The following is an 18899-nucleotide window of genomic DNA, read 5'->3' on the forward strand; positions in this document are numbered from 1 at the left end:
ATGGCAGCCCTCCCATTTCTAGCCACATTCACCTTAGATCTCCTTCAATCCAACCATTAGAAGCCCATCTCCATCATTGAAGGAGCCTCATTGGAGCTTTAGAGCACTATGGAGGAAGAAGAAGGAAAGGTGGGTTCTTCTCTCTTACTCTCTTCCCTTCTCTCTCTACTCCTCTCTCTTTTTCTCCTTCCCATCTTGCGGCCCACCTTGATTGTATGGGTTTTATCCCCGTTGCCCAGACCTTGGGGCATGTTGCTGTCCACCAGCCGGTCCACCTTACTGGACCGTTTGGATAGGCTTGGATAAAGGGAAACACAAAGATCAACTTGATCCAACGTTGGGTGGCCTGCCTACGTGGACCCCTTTAATGCATGTATTTTATCCATGCCATCCACCTAGTAGGCCCGACGTGCTGCTGCCATAGGGCCTGCATGGCCGGCCGGCCATGCAGGGCTGCCTGGTGGGAAAACATAAATATCGGCTTGATTCTCAGCCGTGCAACCCACCTGTGGGGACCCTACTGTGCGGTGTCCCTTTTATATCCACCCTGACCATCATCTAGCCGTCCAAAGCCTAGCTAGATGGGCCGTGACCTAGGGGACGGGCTATTGTCCAGCAGCAGACGATGTTGAGATATATATATATATATATATATATATATATATATATATATATATATATATATATATATATATCAATTCGATTAAACGCTGGTGGGCCACACTGACATGGACCCCGCCTTGAGGAATGTATTGTACCCACACCATCCATATGCAATGGACTAGATCCAACGCTTTCGTGGGTTGCACCACAACAACAGTTGAACCGTCCACCTGCTGGACCACATGAAAAGAAAACACGAGTATCATCTTGATCCAAAAAAATTCTAGTGGGCCACTCACGTGGACCCCACCTTGATGTATTTATCTGATCCACACCGTCCATCCTATTTCCCAGCTTATTTTAGGTGTTGAGCCGAAAAATGGAGCTAATCTAAATCTCTAGTAGGCCACACCATCAAAAGATCATTTCAGTAGTGATAAACTGTCAGGGCCCTCCATGATTTTTTTTATATACTTCAAAACATATCCAATATTGGGCTTATTGGACCTATCTTGAGCCCTGGAACCTAACCAGCGGAGTGGATCGGCCTGATGTGGGCCCCACCTATTAAAAACCATGGAAAAAATAATAATAATAATAGATGCTAGATGCTGCTGCTTCCAACGTCCAGAGGACGCTGTAGCAAGTAGCGTCCAAATGCTTGGGATGGCTGGGTCCATGGGACCCAGCAGTAGACCCCACCATGATGTATGTCAAACATCACATCGTGCATTTGATGGGTCCCCTTTAGAAATTGGGACACCCCAAAAATCAGCCGTACATGGAACTCAGGTGGCCCACACCATCAAAAATCATGTGAAGACGTGCTAAATCATATAAAAGCACTTGCTGGGGTCCATTTGAGATTTGGATGTACCTAAAACTTGGTCTGACCCCTTAACCTAGTGGGACACACATAATTGATGGGCTGGATTTGTGAACCACGGCTTGGTGGGCCCAACAAATAATTATGAATGCTTCAATGGAGGGTAAACTTCTCAATTTTTGTGCATGGTGTGGCCCACACAAGCCACAGATTGACTTGATTTTAAGTCCCAGGGCCCACCGTGATGAATATGATTATATACACAATGCCCAACCATTTTTTTAGACCTTTGAGGCCGTGGGCCCCCATTACCATGACAGGTCCACCTTATATATGGGCCCAATTAGGTGTCCAGATTGCTGGACGTCCAGCAGGCCTAGATGGGCTGGATGTCTAGCCATTGAGCCCACCTTGTTGTATGCATAATATGTACAGGTTGCTATCCAATTTGCTGGACCATAGACTAACATGTAAGGTCCACTATGATGTACGTGATAAATGTAAACCGTTCATCCATGTTTAGGGCCGTGGGCCCCACTATTTTGAGAGGCCCACCCTACGTATGTGCCCAATCATGGGCTGCCTTATGTAGGCCCACCATGATTTATGTGTGTTACACATACTGTTCCTTTGTCCTTAGGGTCGTGGGCCCATGGTCTTGTGAGGCCCGCCATGAGTTATATGTATGTGCATGCTGCCCATCTATTTCCCTGGGCCATGGGCTGCTTATGAGGCCCACTATGACGAATATGTTATATCCATTCTATTCATCCATTTGGGGGTAGTGGGCCACCTTGTGAGGCCCTGCCATATAAATAAGTAGTATGCACATGTTGTCCATCTGTTTACTAGATTGTGTATGGGTCATGGACCCCATTATGAGTTAGATTCCATATTCCAATTGGGCCGTACCATATTGAATGTACCATATTCATGCTGGCCACCTTTGGTGAGGTCATTTATGATGTGCAAGGGCCCCATTTGTTCTATGATTGGCTGCCCATTGTATAGTTGTGAGGCCCACCTTGATGTGTGTATTGGAAACACACTGTTTATCAGTTCCCTGGTCACGAGTTGCCCCATGAGGGCCTATTATGATGTATCTGTTGCACATGCTGCCCATCTATTTCGTTGGATTTTATGGGCTACCCCATAAGGGCCCAATATGATATATGTGACTAAATCCTTGCCGCCCACCCAACTTGCCTAGTTTTGGGCTGAATTGTAAAGCACACATTGGTGGATGTTGGTTACACCTTGGCTATTTAATTGGGGGCATGTGGGTTTCCCATGAAGCCCAACATAATGCATAGGTAGGATGTTCTCCTTGGCCATGATGTTTTTGGGCCATAGGTTGCCCCTCATGTAGCCCATTTTGGTGTATTTAGGCCTTGGGCCATTACTTGGAGTCCCAACATGGTGTGTAGAATATTGTGGATGATGCCCATTAATTTTTCAGCTACTATGTGGGCCATGGGTTGTCTCATGAGAACCTTGTATGAGGCCCAACATGATATGTTTATCGCCCTTGTATGAGGCCCAACATGATATGTTTATGGCCCTTGAGAGAGGCCCGATATGATGTATTTATGACCCTTGTTGAGGCCTAATGCGATATATGAGAGGCCCATGTGATGAAGCCATTGTAATGTGTAAATCCACTATAATTATGTTTGCCCAATCATTCTCTTGGTTAGTATAAGCCTTGGGCCCCCATCATGAGATAGATTATATGGGTCATGCCTTGGGAGCAATGATGGTTAAATGTCTATATTGTAAGAGCAACGGTGGTTAAATGTCCATCTTGTGATCCTCCCTAGGGCCCATTGATTAGGCCTGTTCTCATTCCCTCCTTAGTGGGCTAGCCCAAACGGATGGGCCCCCACTATTATTACTATGATCCATCCCACTTTATTAGGTTATCCCAATTCTTTGGGTCCCCATTGATGCTAGTAGAAGTACCCAAACCTAGAAGCCCATCATTAGGCCCACAAGTAGGCCATCTAGATCTACCCTTGTTATGAGGCCAGTACATCATCACTGTAGATGGTAGGATCGGTGGTATCAGATTTGGTATACCCACCGTTGAGGATCGATCCTCATGTTATGAATTAGATCTCCTGTCCTTCTAGGGACCTCGCCATATATAGGTCGATCATTGATTTCGACTATGTTAGTATACGCATTGGGTATGTGTTAACATAGCATTATATTTGTATGAGGCTCATTGTGATTGTGTGAGGTCTATTGTGATGGTATGAGGCTCATTGTGATTGTGTGAGGTCTATTGTGATGGTATGAGGTTCATTGCTTGGGTGAGGACCATTGTGTTGTGATGATGTGAGGCCCATTGCGATGCGTGAAGACTATTGTGTTGTGATGGTATGAGGTCTATTGCGAATATATGAGGCCCATTGCATGAGGCTTGTTGTGATTACTTGAGGCCTATCGTAACCATGTGAGGCCCATTGTGTATGGGGCCCATTATGTTTGAATGTGGTCCATTGTATTTGAATGAGGCCCATTGTGTTTGTATGAGGCCCATTGAGGTTGTATGAGACTCATTGTGATTGTATGAGGCCTATAGCATGAGACTCGATGTGATTGTGTGAGGCCCATTATGACTAGATGAGGCCCATTGTGATGTGTGAGGCCCATTGTGATTGTGTGATCGGTCATTGTTAAGTTTGATAATCACTCATAGCTGCATGTTTCATGCCATACGCATTATATGTATGCGTGTTATGAGGAGTGATCATAGCACATGCCATTGGGCGAATTATTGCATGACTGGGCGATATGACGCATATACCTCAGCATTTTGTGATATGAACACCGTACGCCTTAGCGGCATCAGGGCCATGGCCTCCATAGGTATGACGTGGATGGCCAGTTGGGACACTGAAAATGTTATTTGAGCATTTAGGGCACTTAGGATGTCCTTGGGTGAATGCCCCTAAACCTCCATGGTACCAGGAGATGCCCCAACGTCGAGACCGAGTGGAAAACATGAGCACTCGAGTGCCTTTACCTTTAAGCCGCGTCTCCCACTGTAGCATGGTCGGTTGGGAGGGGGTGTGGCCTTACCCGCCTGAGTGAGGGGGCATAGCTAGGCTGAGTTTGACCAGCTCGTAAATGGGTCCGCTACCGCCGAGCCTTATTGGTGATTGGCTGACCACGGGCAGGTAGTGAGGTCTCTTATGCTCGCTAGGCTCTGCGGCTTAGAGAGCGGCAGTCAACATGTAGTGTACTAGACCATGGTGATGATCCCAAAGATGTATGGTTTTGATATTGTGATAACTCGTCACTGTTACACACATGGGTGGGCACACGTGAGCGGACGCTGATGTGGGCAGGGCCTAAGGGCCTGAGCGAGCTAGCAGTAGTTGGCAGGCTACTGTACTGACATGTTACCGTGCATACAGTAAGACGAAACCTTGTCCCATATCGGACACTATGGCGGTCACATGCAAGCTTGCTAGTAGGAGTTGCATACTTAGCTCTTGATCCATTTATTCATTCATTCACTATACACTCGGGCTGGTGATCCGCAACCAAATCATTATGTGTATCTTCATAATGACCAGGATTTCGGTTAGGTGCGCGACCAACCTGAGATCAGGAGTAGTCTAGCTATCCAAATTTAGGTATGGGACTGGTTTGGATAGAAGTCCTTTGTGATGGACCCTCATCGCTTGCGATATTACGCGCTATCCTTCCGATTACACGCTACAGCTTGGTCATCTGCATTACATACTCTGATATCATATGATCTATCCTCAGCACATAACATTTGGTTTACTATGTTTTTGCATGGCCTAAATGAGGCTGATGGCATTCATGGCTCGTTAGATATTGCATATTGTATTGTATTCTTGGTGATTAATATTTGGCTTACTATGTTTCTGCATTTGCATAGTTGATTTACATTACTTTTTCAGATCATGGCACTGGCTTATTATGTAATTGCATTGTATATCCTGGATATTGTTGTAATATTTCTACAGACTTGCTAGTACTTTCACTTACTCTGATATCTGTGTGCTTGGCACTTATCTTGCACACACACTTATACCACCCTCTAAGCTTTCTATAAGCTTATGCACGATAGATGCGTGCAGGTGATGCTTAGGCAGTCGTAGCTGAGCAAGAGCAGGAGCGTGCGGTTGAGCTTTGTGGAGATTTTGTTATATACATGTATTGCCTTTCAACATTGTAATCAACGATTTATTATTAGTGGATATATGATGATGATGTTACCATTATGAAATGGGTACACTTGTGGTTATGTTAAAAAAAAATCACTTACAAATCCTCCTTGTAGGATCCCAGGATCGGAATCTGGCGTATAGGCGCTGAGAGCCGAGAATGGGGTACTATGGAGGCTGTCAGTGCCGGATTCGGCGATCGAGAACTCTATGAGCCCAGTTTCCGAGTATGGGACGTGACAGATTACAACTAGATTCATCATCAACGATATAAAGGGTCTACATGATCATTTAACTAGAAATTAATGGTTGGTTCATGATTTAAGTGGTCTAATATATATTTATAATATTAAATAACATTTTTGCAATGTTTTATATTTCATTTTGATTTATTATTATATTTTTGATTATCAATTATTCATATTTATTTCTCACGTTCTCTCTTTGGGAGATGTTCTGTATGTTTTTCAAGGATGAATTATTTATTTATATTTAGATTTTTATATATACATATATGCGTATATTTCTAAATTGTTCACGTGGGCCACAGCCCGATTAGGGCCATTTATTCATTCATTCAGTCCCTTGTAAGTCCTTGATTATAAAGATTAAATTATTTGGGTTTGTAAGTGGGCCAAAATACATGGGTTTTACGTTTAGTTATCAATTTATTTAAATTAATGGTTGGATCTGAGATGTTGGCATTCTGACTACTGAAATTTAGTAATGGGTTGTGACTTATCAAATGATGGTGAAAAATGTACGTTACTTGTATTATTCATACAAATACGATAATCTATATTATAATAGTAACACCCAAGTACTCCAAAGCATGGGGCGTTATAGGTACGCCAGCAAATCCGCTTCCGGGCTCTTTTATCGTACTAAGTAAACTCTGTTGGGGCCCACTGTGAATGCATGTGGTTTATCCACGCCGTCCATTCGTTTTTCCACATCATTTTAGTGGTTGAACCCAAAATTGATGCATATCCAAAGCTCAAGTGGACCATACCACCAGAAAAAGTAGAAGTATTGATTTTTCACCATTGAAAAATTTATAAGGCCTCGGTGATGTTTATTTGTCATCCAACCTGTTTATAAGATAAATATATGTAATAAATATTCTTAAGAATCACTCCGGATCGGATCGGATCAGTCCAGATCGGATCCATTTGGTTTGGATTTTGGTTCGGATCGGTTTAGATCGGATTCATTCGGTTCGGATCGGTCCGGATTTACCACGATTCGAACTCGATCTGAAAAACTGTTGGATCTGAATGGCTTTACTCGATCCGCATCGATCTAGGCTGTCGGTTCGGTTCTGATCGGGTCGGATTCATCGGATCGGGTCAGACATACCCAACTCTACTCTTGTGTCTTCGGTATTTAGCTTTCAATGGTTCAACTGACTATATGACACATGAACTCACATGATTGACAAATAAGGTACATAAATTAGTGCACTAATAAAACCCACATGATAAGCAACCCATATTGAAGGTGAGGCTTCACATGATGAATGGTCCCCATCAAGGTGGGCTCATATAATGCATGATCACATCAAAGATGGGCCCCACCTGATGGATGCCCCACATGATAGATAACCCACATCAAAGATGGGACCCATATAATGGATGGTGGACATTGAAGGTGGGACCACACGATAGAAGGTTGACATCAAAGGTGGGCCCACATGATGAATGACCCATATTGAAGGTAGGGACCCATATGACATGATGGATGGTCAACAACAAAGTTGGGATCCACATGATGGATGGTGAACATCAAAAGTGGGTCCCATATGATGGATGGTGAACATCAAAGGTGGCCATGCATGATGGACTATCTACATCAAGTGGGCCCCACATGATGGACGATCTATAGAAAAGGTGGGACACACATGATGGATTGTGGACATCAAATTGGTGAGCCTGCATGATGAACGATCCACATTGAAGGTGCCCCCACATGATGAATGGTCCACATTAAGGTGGGCCCTACATGATGGACTATAAACATTAAATGGTCCCCACTTTATGGACATTCCACATCAAAGGTGGGAGTCATATAATGAATGGTAGACATCAAAGATGGGCCCACATGATGGACGGTTGACATCAAAGGTGAGCCCATATTTAAGGTGCCTCCCACATGATGAATGGTCCACATCAAGGTGGGTCGAGCATGATAGACCATCCATGTTAAGTGGGGCCCCCATTATCAACGGTCCACATCAAAGGTGGGACCCACATAATGGATGATAGGCATCAAAGATGTGCCCACATGATGGATGGTTGACATCAAAGGTGGGCCCATATGATGAACAATCAATATTGAAAGGGGGAGCCCACATAATGATTGGTCCACATCAAGGTGGCCCACATAATGGACGGAGTGGGCCACATGTGATGGATGCCCCCCTGTGGTTGACAATTCGTATTAAGTGGGCCCCACCTAATGGACGAGCCACATCTAAGGTATTGAATGATGAGCGACCCATATTTAAAGTGGCCCGACATGATGGATGATCCACATAAAACATGTGCCACATACGATGGATGGTAGACATCAAAAGTGAGCCCCACTTGATGGACAACTCGATTCGAAGGTGGGGCCCACATGATGGACACATCAAATGTGGATTCTACATGGTGGGTAGTGGACATTGATATGATAGAGTTTTATAATCTTTAAAAATGACATCAACTATCCCTTAAAAAAAAAAAAAATCATATTTGAATGTTTTACTAAACGTGCTTATTTCTTATAAGAGCTTTTATTGGTTTTGAAAACTTGATTTTACCGGATGAGCTTATTTAAAACAAGAGTTAGAATAAAAAGAACTTATTGGACTAGCTCTTATTTGGAAAGCTCTTATTAGATTAGAGTAAAGATGCCAAATGAGCCCATAGCTAAAAATCCAATATTTCATGCTCGAACGAAGCATATTAACATGTAATATTACTTTCTTTGTGATACGGTGGAAGATGAACATATCTAATTGAAAAAAAAAGATTTATAGAAATAACAACATAGTAAATATATTAATAAAGCTTACCACTATAGAGAAGTTTGTTTGGTGTAAGACTTCTATCAAGCTTCTTGTTGCTTGTTAGTTGGTGACAATCGGACAGCTTTTTTAGAAGTATTTTTTATAATATGAAAAAAAATTAATTAAAAAAAATGGAATGTTGTGTTTGGAGAATTTTCTAATTGAAAATTATTTTCTCCCGTCTTTTCTTATTTACGAATCTCAGTTTCATGAGGATTAAGTAAATAAGTTTTTTTGAAATGTATTATTTATGAATGGAAATACTATGTGTTTTAGGATATGAAAAATATCTCAGTGGGGGTGAGAGGAAAAATCTTCTATTTTATGTGATTTCTCATAATTTATTGAAAAATAAATCTCTGTTTGCTGCCTTATGGATGTAAATAATATTATCAAGTCACATAAATCTATATGCCTAGTTTCTTTATTTCTTGTATGGATTTATTTTGCTTACACTAGGTATGTGTGGGATCTTCCACCACCATAAATTGTTTATAAAATATTGTTTAAAGTGATAATCATATTTACAATAAAATGGACAAGTGATCAAAGGGTTGAATTAATCCAATTTAAAATTTTCTTTTACATAATACTTCGTAAGGCTCATCATATGAATAGTTCAAATCATTCCCACATAACTAAATTTAATGGTTGTTATTTAGATATATCTCACAAGAATGTTAGTGGTATGGTATAAAATTACTTTTTTATTTCTTTTTTATCTCATATCTTTCTTATGTCGAAGATAATTGCATGCGCCATATTTATTAGTAAATGTTTAGAATAAATACAAAATAGATACATTGAAGTGAAATATATGAAATAATTATAAATAAATAAGTAAACAATTGATTTTGTTTATTTGCGAAGTGCTTATTTGGTTGTTACTATAAAACGATTTTAATATGTATAACATTAATATAATTATTGAAGAAATTATCCTTTATATTTTTCACAAATTATACAGTTGTGTACAAGATCCAAACCCATTCATAGTAATTGTCGTTATAAGGGAAGGGCTTTCCCTGAAAATTAAGCTTGTTGAATGAAAAAGTTGGCTAAAATCATGGACATTATATTAGTTATTGGTACAAACTATTACTAGTAATAGTACTATTTTTTGTGCCTGTTGGAGGAAAAAAATTATTAAACTTTTTTTAAATAGTCAAAACCTACCAACTCCTTTAATAAATTTTACCAAAAAGTTTTTTTTTTGAATAAAGTGTTTTAGTTCGAGTCATCCTAAATCCATAGTGATCATAGGGACATAAATTAGTGTAGCTTATTTAATCAATAGATCCGCTTGATTTATGAGCCTTGCCTAAAGCATGACGCATAATGCATGTGTGCTATTCTAATACATGTGCTGCTAGGCCTCACAAGCAATGCTGATTAGATTTCATATTCAATTTTAGGACTTACTGTCCACTCCATTCTTATCTCAAGCAAGTCAAGTTAGGTGAATGGGACACCATGACTTAAGCAAGTGTAGCCAATTATCACTCAAATACATTCTCAAATAGAGTATAAGTAGAATTGCATGATCAATGAGGCCATGTACGAGTGAGGCTCATCTTCTAGCAATCTGTGAAATTGACCTTTCTTTTCTAATAGTGGATGGATTACAACTCGATAATTGTTGGGTCCCTAATATACAAATGCAACAAAATATAGCACACAATTTAATCATGGGTCGACTCATCCCAAGATTTTTTATTTATAGTAACATCAAATTTCTATAATATAATAATATATATAAATGTTGGAGATCATACTTGTCTATGATGTGCATGTAGAGATGTCTGTGATACTGATCTCCTAAACCAATGAGTCTCTCATTAATCTATCCTAGTACTAGAGAATCAAGATAGCCCAACATCTAACTTTTTGGTAGGTGCAATAGAAGATGTGTACTATCTATAAAGTAAACTATATGTGGGGATAATAGAAGATGGTGGAAAGGATTTCCGCTCTCTCTCTCAAACTCTCTCATTTTCCTCACACTCACACGTCCCAAGGGGTGGGGACATCCATGGCTAACTCTACCTCTTATTTGGGATAAAATTATATAAATAAGGAGGGGTTAGGATTTAAGGGGTGCACTTGATATGATGCTCCACCACCCTACGGACTTTAATGCAACCTATTGTGAATAAAGCTTGTTAATCTGCCTCATCCATACATATACTCATGATTCAATACCTCCATTGCCACAATGTATCCACTAACGATCACGTCTCATGCCAATCGAAAGCGGACCATCAGTTCTAGGCTACCAGGTTATCATCAAGTGCGATCAAAGCAATTTTAATAGTTAAAACAAAACTTCAATGGTTAACAACCTTTGAAAAACTGATTAAAACATTTATAGTATTAGCCCAAGCAAAAAAACCACTTGATGAATTCTTGATCGATGTTGATCAAAGCCATAAACATGTCTTAGGCAAATTAGTAGATCTCATTTTGTCCCATTTAGGAATCAATAACTCTTTATGGAAGTGCCCAGTTATGTCCACTTTATTGGCGCATGTATGAACCTTATAAGAAGAGCTAAAATCAATAAGTCAAGATCGTGACCCTTACATATCCTTAAGTCTAATGATTAAAATATTTTTTTTATGCATTATCAAGTCATGATCTCACGATCACAATCCAAGCTAATGGGCCCCTAGACTGTTGATTCGATTTCTATCCACTAATGTGAGTGATCAAAGGTCCAAATATGTATTCTTTGGTGATGGGCACACTCACACTCTTGTGGAGGATAATGGCAAAGTTTAAACCGACACTAAGTCAACTCCTGATGGTGGAGACTATCTATCCTAACCCAAGTTAGTCCCCTTACACAAGATGATCTTACATCTCATGAGTTGATGTCCATAGGTGTTTCCCATGCACCTGTGACAGTCATGGTCTAATAAGATACTAAGATTTGTGGACCATGACTGCAACACCCCGGATTTCGGGGGCCGAGTGATACTCGACTCCCAAATTCCTGAGTGTCACTTATGTCTTAAGAATTAACAATTTCCATTTATAATCAATTTAAAAAATGAACAATAGGGGGATCAAATGGATCATGAAGCATAAACCACTACTAAGTTGCTAAAATAAAGTACGACTAAGTAGGTGTGTGTTCAATAAAAAGAAATGTTATACAGGATGTACGAGGCGACACCCCAGGAAAATATATATACATACATACATACATACATACATATATATATATATATATATATATATATATATATATATATATATATATATATATATATATATATATATATAAAACCTAAGATGATATGCAACTGTCCCCTCGCCCTAAGGCCTGTCGCTAATCTTAAGGCGGTCTATGGGGATCCACCCAAAAGCTGAAAATAGGAAAGCTCCTCCTCCTCGTCTATGCCTGCCCCATCTAACATGTTAGACTCTGTGATACCTGCATCTAAAGAAGGGTCTTGTTGAACACCGTTCCAGAGTGGTAGTGAGTGATCAACTCAATGAATGCATTATCAATAAGTTACACATATTATCAAATACATAGACAAAGTTAGTGAAAAAAATCATTCATAGAATCCTAAGTACTCTTATTAATGCATATGCATGGTTTCATGATATGATGCATGCCCTCGCCATACAACACTCTCTCAAGCGACTCTGTTTTACAATCGTAAATGACAAACACTCCCTCAATGCAACCTCGACTGCTGAGTCACCAACCTAACTAATGCAATGCATGAATATTCATGTTAGCCGAGTATTTAATTAAGTCCATTCATCTAACAAGATTGGAGAAGTTGAAACACCTCCATTTAATCAATGGCCTTATCCAGATCACTTAGCCCAAGGCGTCTGTAGCGGCTCTGAGCCTGCGATCCTTGATTCAAATTTAGGTATCATACATTTATCTCATAAATCAATAATTCCAAAGGTAAGGCATGATACCTAAAGGTTTGAGGATTAACTCGGTATGGGTCGTCACCCAAACACCGAGTATGATCACTCAGTTCCGAGGTGTGGGCTTGTTACATAACCAATCACCATAAGGAATGACTTGTTGCCCAATTCCATTCTTACCCGGGTCGTTCGAACGGAAATCTGGCACGGAACCATCGGTTGAGTAATTTGACGGGGGCTGTTCGAATAAGGACTATCACTTCCTATGCTCACTGGTTATTATGGGGAGGCTCGTCACCCCAGCGTAAGCTGATAGCATGGACACAGTGTCCCATACCACCATGCCCGACTCCTGAGTCTTAGTAACTCACCGATCACTATGGGGAGGCTTGCCACCCCAGCGTAGGACGACAGCTCGGACACGGTGTCCCATACCACCATGCCCGACTCATGAGTCTTGGGGATCGTATCATTAACAGTTAATAGTGACCTCTCAATGGTATGAGATGCTTCAGATTCAGACAAGTGTGTGCATACGTGGTTAAGGTACGTGGATGACCAGCTGGTGAGCTAATTTGTCCCATCCAGACGAACTACGAATCATACGACATTGGGAGCAACATCTCAAGTAGTCTGACTACTGCCGACTATCCATAATTCGACTAATTGGGTCAAATTTGCCCTTGGGTGGGCCTATCAGAGGGGCTGCCCATGTGGGTTCTGAAATTGCTGGCTGATCCGGAAAGGGGGCAGTTTAATAGTGTGAAATTACTGGCTGATCCGGAAAGGGGGCAGTTTAATAGTGAATTAATTTAAAGTAGAAGTCGATCTACTTGTAGTTGTGAGAGAATTAGACATGCATAAAGGTAAATCATAGCCATTATTAGCACAATGAGTATGGATTTACAACATCCAATGTAATTCTAGATAAACATTCACACGAATCCTAAGTTACTCAAAATCATAGGAGAGTTGAGTACAATGACTAATTTCAGAGGAAATTAAACATGCGTGGAGTAAATTTAGCAGTTAATCTACACAATTCATGAATATGGGGGAACATGCAGCAAGATTCTTCTTATTGAATCCAAAAATTTGGGGGTATCATACTTATAATTCCATAATTGACAGAAAAATCAGATAATGCAAGTATTGGGGTGATTGGGGACCAACATTTCTTCCCTGTCTAGAAATTATCCATGCCCAAACTTCAATTCTTCAATTTTACTCCACGTAAGTGACATGCAAAGTAAATTAACAACCACAATCACTAAAATTCATCTTACATTTAATAAACGGTCACCTAAAGGTAATGGTCCGCACCTAGGGTCGTTTGATGGCTTGTGGAGCTGCTCTAAGGGCGTCAGGGCCCTGTGCCAATTGAATTTGCATGTTAGGACACATGCAAGTGGCCTAATATACTAAAATCTAAGGAGAGTTTGGGTGATTACTTCACAATCGACGACAAACTGCTTCTATGGTGGTGGAGTCACGATCCTCGGCGAGTGGTTGTGGTAGGAGAGGGAGATTTCTCAAGATTTCAGCTCCCTTGGGCCCCTTCCTTGTCTACACTCCCTCTCTACTATTTCTTATCTCTCCCTTTGCTAAAAATTTCATATGGGAGTGAGGGAGAGAGGTTTTTGGGTTTATAAAGCCTAGAAATTAGCTCATTTGGCCCTGGAAAGGCTGGTCCTAATGTTTATATCCTTGATGGGTATATTTTTGATCTTTGGGGTTGTCCTAGTGGCCCCCTGGCCCATCTATGCCATGAGATAGGTGTCCCATAGTTTGATGAGGGGCTATCCCAAGTTTGGTGGCAAACGGATGTGACAATTGATCGTAGGAATCCGATTTGCTATCAACGGTCGCTGTTACTCGATCAGGGGTCTGGTTTGGTGGGAAGGAGCAGGGAAATATCTCTGATTTATGGCGTGAGTTTGAATAAAGTCTAACGGTTGGCAAATCGTAATTTGTTGCCCTAAGGGGGGGGGGGGGGCAATTGTTTTAATTTCAGGTTTTTATCTTAGAGAGTCGCGTCTCACAAGTGTCGACTTGGCAGTCTAAGTTGTCCATTTTAAAGCGTCGTTTGGGCCCTCCATCTGCAATGGACTACAAACCCAGTGAGACGAACATTATTCTATAATTTCGGAACTAGTGGCTCGCTAACGAGCGTTCTAGAGCTTGTTCAGATAATCGGGGCATTTTTCGAATGAATTGGGTATGGAGATTTCTTGGGCGCAGTTGTTAGGGTCTAAATTAACTAAGTTCATAGTGTGCCCTATTCGAAATTAGCAAAAAAGGATTATTTGGTCAGTGATAGGTTGGTTAGATTTAGGCTCTATGCGAACAAATCATGGGGCTAAATTCGATGTTTAAGTAATCAATCGGATTCATTGGTTTTCTACGGTTAATCAATTTTATTTGTACGGTTCTTTATCAGTACCAGTCGCGTATAGGCTCACTTCAAGCGTCAAGGGTCAGTAAGTGACAACATGGGCTAGATATAAAAATAAAATAAAATTTTAAGAATTTTTGACAATCTAAAATAGCAAAAATCCAAGATGTTACAATGACTCTCCTAAGTTAATGATTTTTATGCTTGATCTAAGTTCCCAATAACTACCAGAGATATCACTCCTCAACGAACTTAATAAATACAAGATGAGATCAACACTAAATCTATCTAAGACATATTGCATGTCTAATTTATGACCCATGGTCACCATGATCAACAACTAAGATTCACCCAATCACATCCACACGGCTAGTGGATTAGGGCATGGGCGATTTTCTAGGGTATTGACTTCGACATTAATATCCTAGTCGATCATAACCTTTTATTTCTTAGCCTATAAATAGCGGTATAAATGAGAAACACAACATAATTTAACATTCAAGTATTATGAACCATGGCCCCACCTTTATTTTGATTGAGTAAAAGCTTTATATATATATATGTACACTCTCATGTCTAATTGGTTGGACCATACCTCAAGTCGAACTAACATAGAAACTCATGATTAATTACTGTTAATAAATGCAGAGGCAGAGAATGGATCCTTAGCTTAGGTGTACCTCACCACGGTTTTTATGTGCAATCCACCTTGACTATTACGTGCGTCATTCCATGTTAGCCCGAGACAAAGAACTAACTTTATCTGTGATTAAAGTGGACTACACAATTAGAAATAATGTATATTTCAAAACTCATGCTAGCTCTTATTTCCCATGGTGTGGCTCACCAGAATCACTAATGAGCTTGATTTTTGGACCCCAACATTATGTTTTAGCATGGCATCCAATAGTTGGAGTGTATTTAATATAATAATCACAGTGCGCCCTACAAAAATCAAGGGTGGACATCTCTCTCTCAATCATTTTCATTTTTGTCGCCCACTTGAATCACAAGTTATTAACTGTTTATTTATTTATTTTTATTATCTAGGTGTAAAATATGATTAGACATCTAATTAATGGTCAGTATGGATCGGACATACACATCATGGTGGACCTAGATAAAAATTAATGGAGGGCATCCGTAAAATTTCCTAAAAGAAATGAGGTCTAAGGTCCAACTAGTTGGATTATAGGTTAATGTTCGATAGAGATAACTTTCAACCTTTCTTGTATATGCAACATTCAACTCAAATAATAGATTCATCCCATCATGATTATCATCTTTTGAAAAATTCAATAATAACCATTCATTGAGTGAACCATACTTGTGTTTTGCTATTTACCAATGTCTAGACGTCATTTTATATGCCTTGACCCAATCGATGCATAAATAGGATTGAACACTGCACTAGGTCATCCTCATGGTGGGGCCAACTTACTAGAAAGGTTGGATGTCACATGTACTTAATACTTTGAAAGTTATCATGTGGTTGTATGATAACTTCTGGTCTAATAGGTTATACTAAAAAAAACTACTTTTTGAGGGAATAAATAGCTTTTCCTCTAACCTTTATTTTTTATGGTATCTACCATCATGTCTATGTGAGATCCATACTGACCAGTAGATGTTTAATCCAATTTTAGGCCCAAATCTAAAAAATTAGTTTGACATGTGATTCAACTGGACCACAACAATGGAAACACTTGGGAGAGAGACGCCTGCCCTTGATTTTTACAGGGCCCACCGTGGTTATTATATTGATTCCACTCCAACCAATGGATATCACACTAAAACATAGTGTTCGAGCCCAAAAATTAGGCTCATTAGTGACTTAGGTGGGATGGACTAAGGGAAATAGTTTAAAGGGTGAGCTTTGACATGTACATTGTTTCTTGTTGCGTGGTCCAACTCAATCACAAACGAAGTTGATTTTTTGATCCTGGGCCTAACACGAAGTGATGCATATGGTGGTTGGGGTGGATTTCATATATACACCGTGCTACAATCTCCTTAAGCTGAGGACCCCTTTACTTCTCTCCCTCTACATTTATTAACACTAATTAATTATGAGTTTCTATGATGAGGTATAATCCAACTTAGTTAGAGTACTTAAGAATGCCTCTCCTTCTCTCTCTCTCTCTCTCTCTCTCTCTCTCTCTCTCTCTCTCTCTCTCTCTCTATATATATATATATATATATATATATATATATATATATATCACACACGCCCAACCTGACAACTTTCTATTCCTCTCACTCTCTAATCGGCCCCCATTAATCGTTCTCTTTGAAAATCTCAGCTCTTCCTTCTTACATCGATCCGAAAATGGCAGCGGTAAGACGACTAGAATCTCTCTCTCTCTCTCTCTCTCTCTCTCTCTCTCTCTCTTTCTTTATATTTCACGCACACATCCATATTGTTGAAAACTCTAATATTCTAACAAAGAATGATAAATGATACGTGGGCACACTTAGAAATTATTTATAAATTGAGAGGCATATAAAATGTCAACTAAGCTGGTCTAAAAGCATAGTTCCTACCATATATTTATTATGAATCAAAATCTATCCTTGTTTCATTATCCATTACATTTGCGGAGAGTTACTTGAACAGTTAAAATGAAACGTATCCATTGGTACACTTTCAACAAACGAAGTGTCCAATAATAAAAGGTTGTAAGTGTGCAAACAATCTTATTTTATAAACTTGACTTAGCAAAATGAATTTAATAATTTAGCTTCTTTAATATGAACTAATGTATGCCACATGTACAAACTAATACCGGGCATGGATTAGATACTAACAAGGTCAGTGGCCAAATCCCCACTGAAGTGACGTCACCAAGTTATGTGGACCTCACCATGATGCGTGTGTTATATCCATACCATCTAACCTTATTGTAGAGATGGTTTTATGACACCAGAAAAGGAATGAGATAGATCTAAAGTTCAAGTGGACCCACCACAGAAAACCATGGGATCAATCACACCCACCATTGAAACATTTATAGGGCCTACCATGATGTATTTTTTAGATCCAACTTATTCATAAGTTAATATAGAGATAGATGAAGTAAAAACAAAAATATAAGCTTGATCATAAACTTTTGTGGCTCCTAAGAAGTTTTGAATGATGGATGTCACCATCCCCACTATTTTCTATGGTGGGGTCTACTTGAGCTTTGGATATAACTCATTATTTTTTTCATGCCATCAAACAATCTCTCCAAATGGATGGACAATATGGATACAATACATGCATTATGGTGGGGCCCATAGAGCTTGGTGACATCACTTCAGTAGCCATTTGGCTACTAACCTTGTTAGTATCTAATTCGCACCCATCCATTTGAAGAGAACGTTTTATGGCATGGTCCAAAGAACAAGTCAGATCTTAAGCTTAAGTGGATCCCACCATAGAAAATAGTGGGGGCAATGATATACCCATCGTTGAAATATTCCTAGGGCCAACCATGATATATTTTTGAGATCCAACATGTTCATAAGTTAATGCAAAGATAGATGAAGGGAAAACACTAATATTTTTTTGATAAAAAACTTAGGTGGCCCCTAGGAAATTTTGAACGGTGGTTTCTATGGTGGGATCCACTTGAGCTATGGATCAGCTTCATTCTTTGGCTAATGCCCTAAATTGATCTCTTCATATAGATATACTATGTAAATGTACTACATATATTGAAGTAGGCCCTACATAACTTGGTGACGTCACTTCAGTGGCAAACTCACTACTCACATTGTTAATCCATGTGAGCCGAAAATGGACGGGCGCAGATTAGATACAGATTAATAGCCTAATGGCTACTGAATTGACTTCACCAAGCTATGTGGACCCCACTATAATGCATATATTGTATCCATACTGTCCATCCATTTGGAGAGATCCTTTTAGGGCAT

Source organism: Magnolia sinica, chromosome 17 (genome assembly GCF_029962835.1).
Source record: "Magnolia sinica isolate HGM2019 chromosome 17, MsV1, whole genome shotgun sequence".
Classification (NCBI taxonomy): Eukaryota; Viridiplantae; Streptophyta; class Magnoliopsida; order Magnoliales; family Magnoliaceae; genus Magnolia; species Magnolia sinica.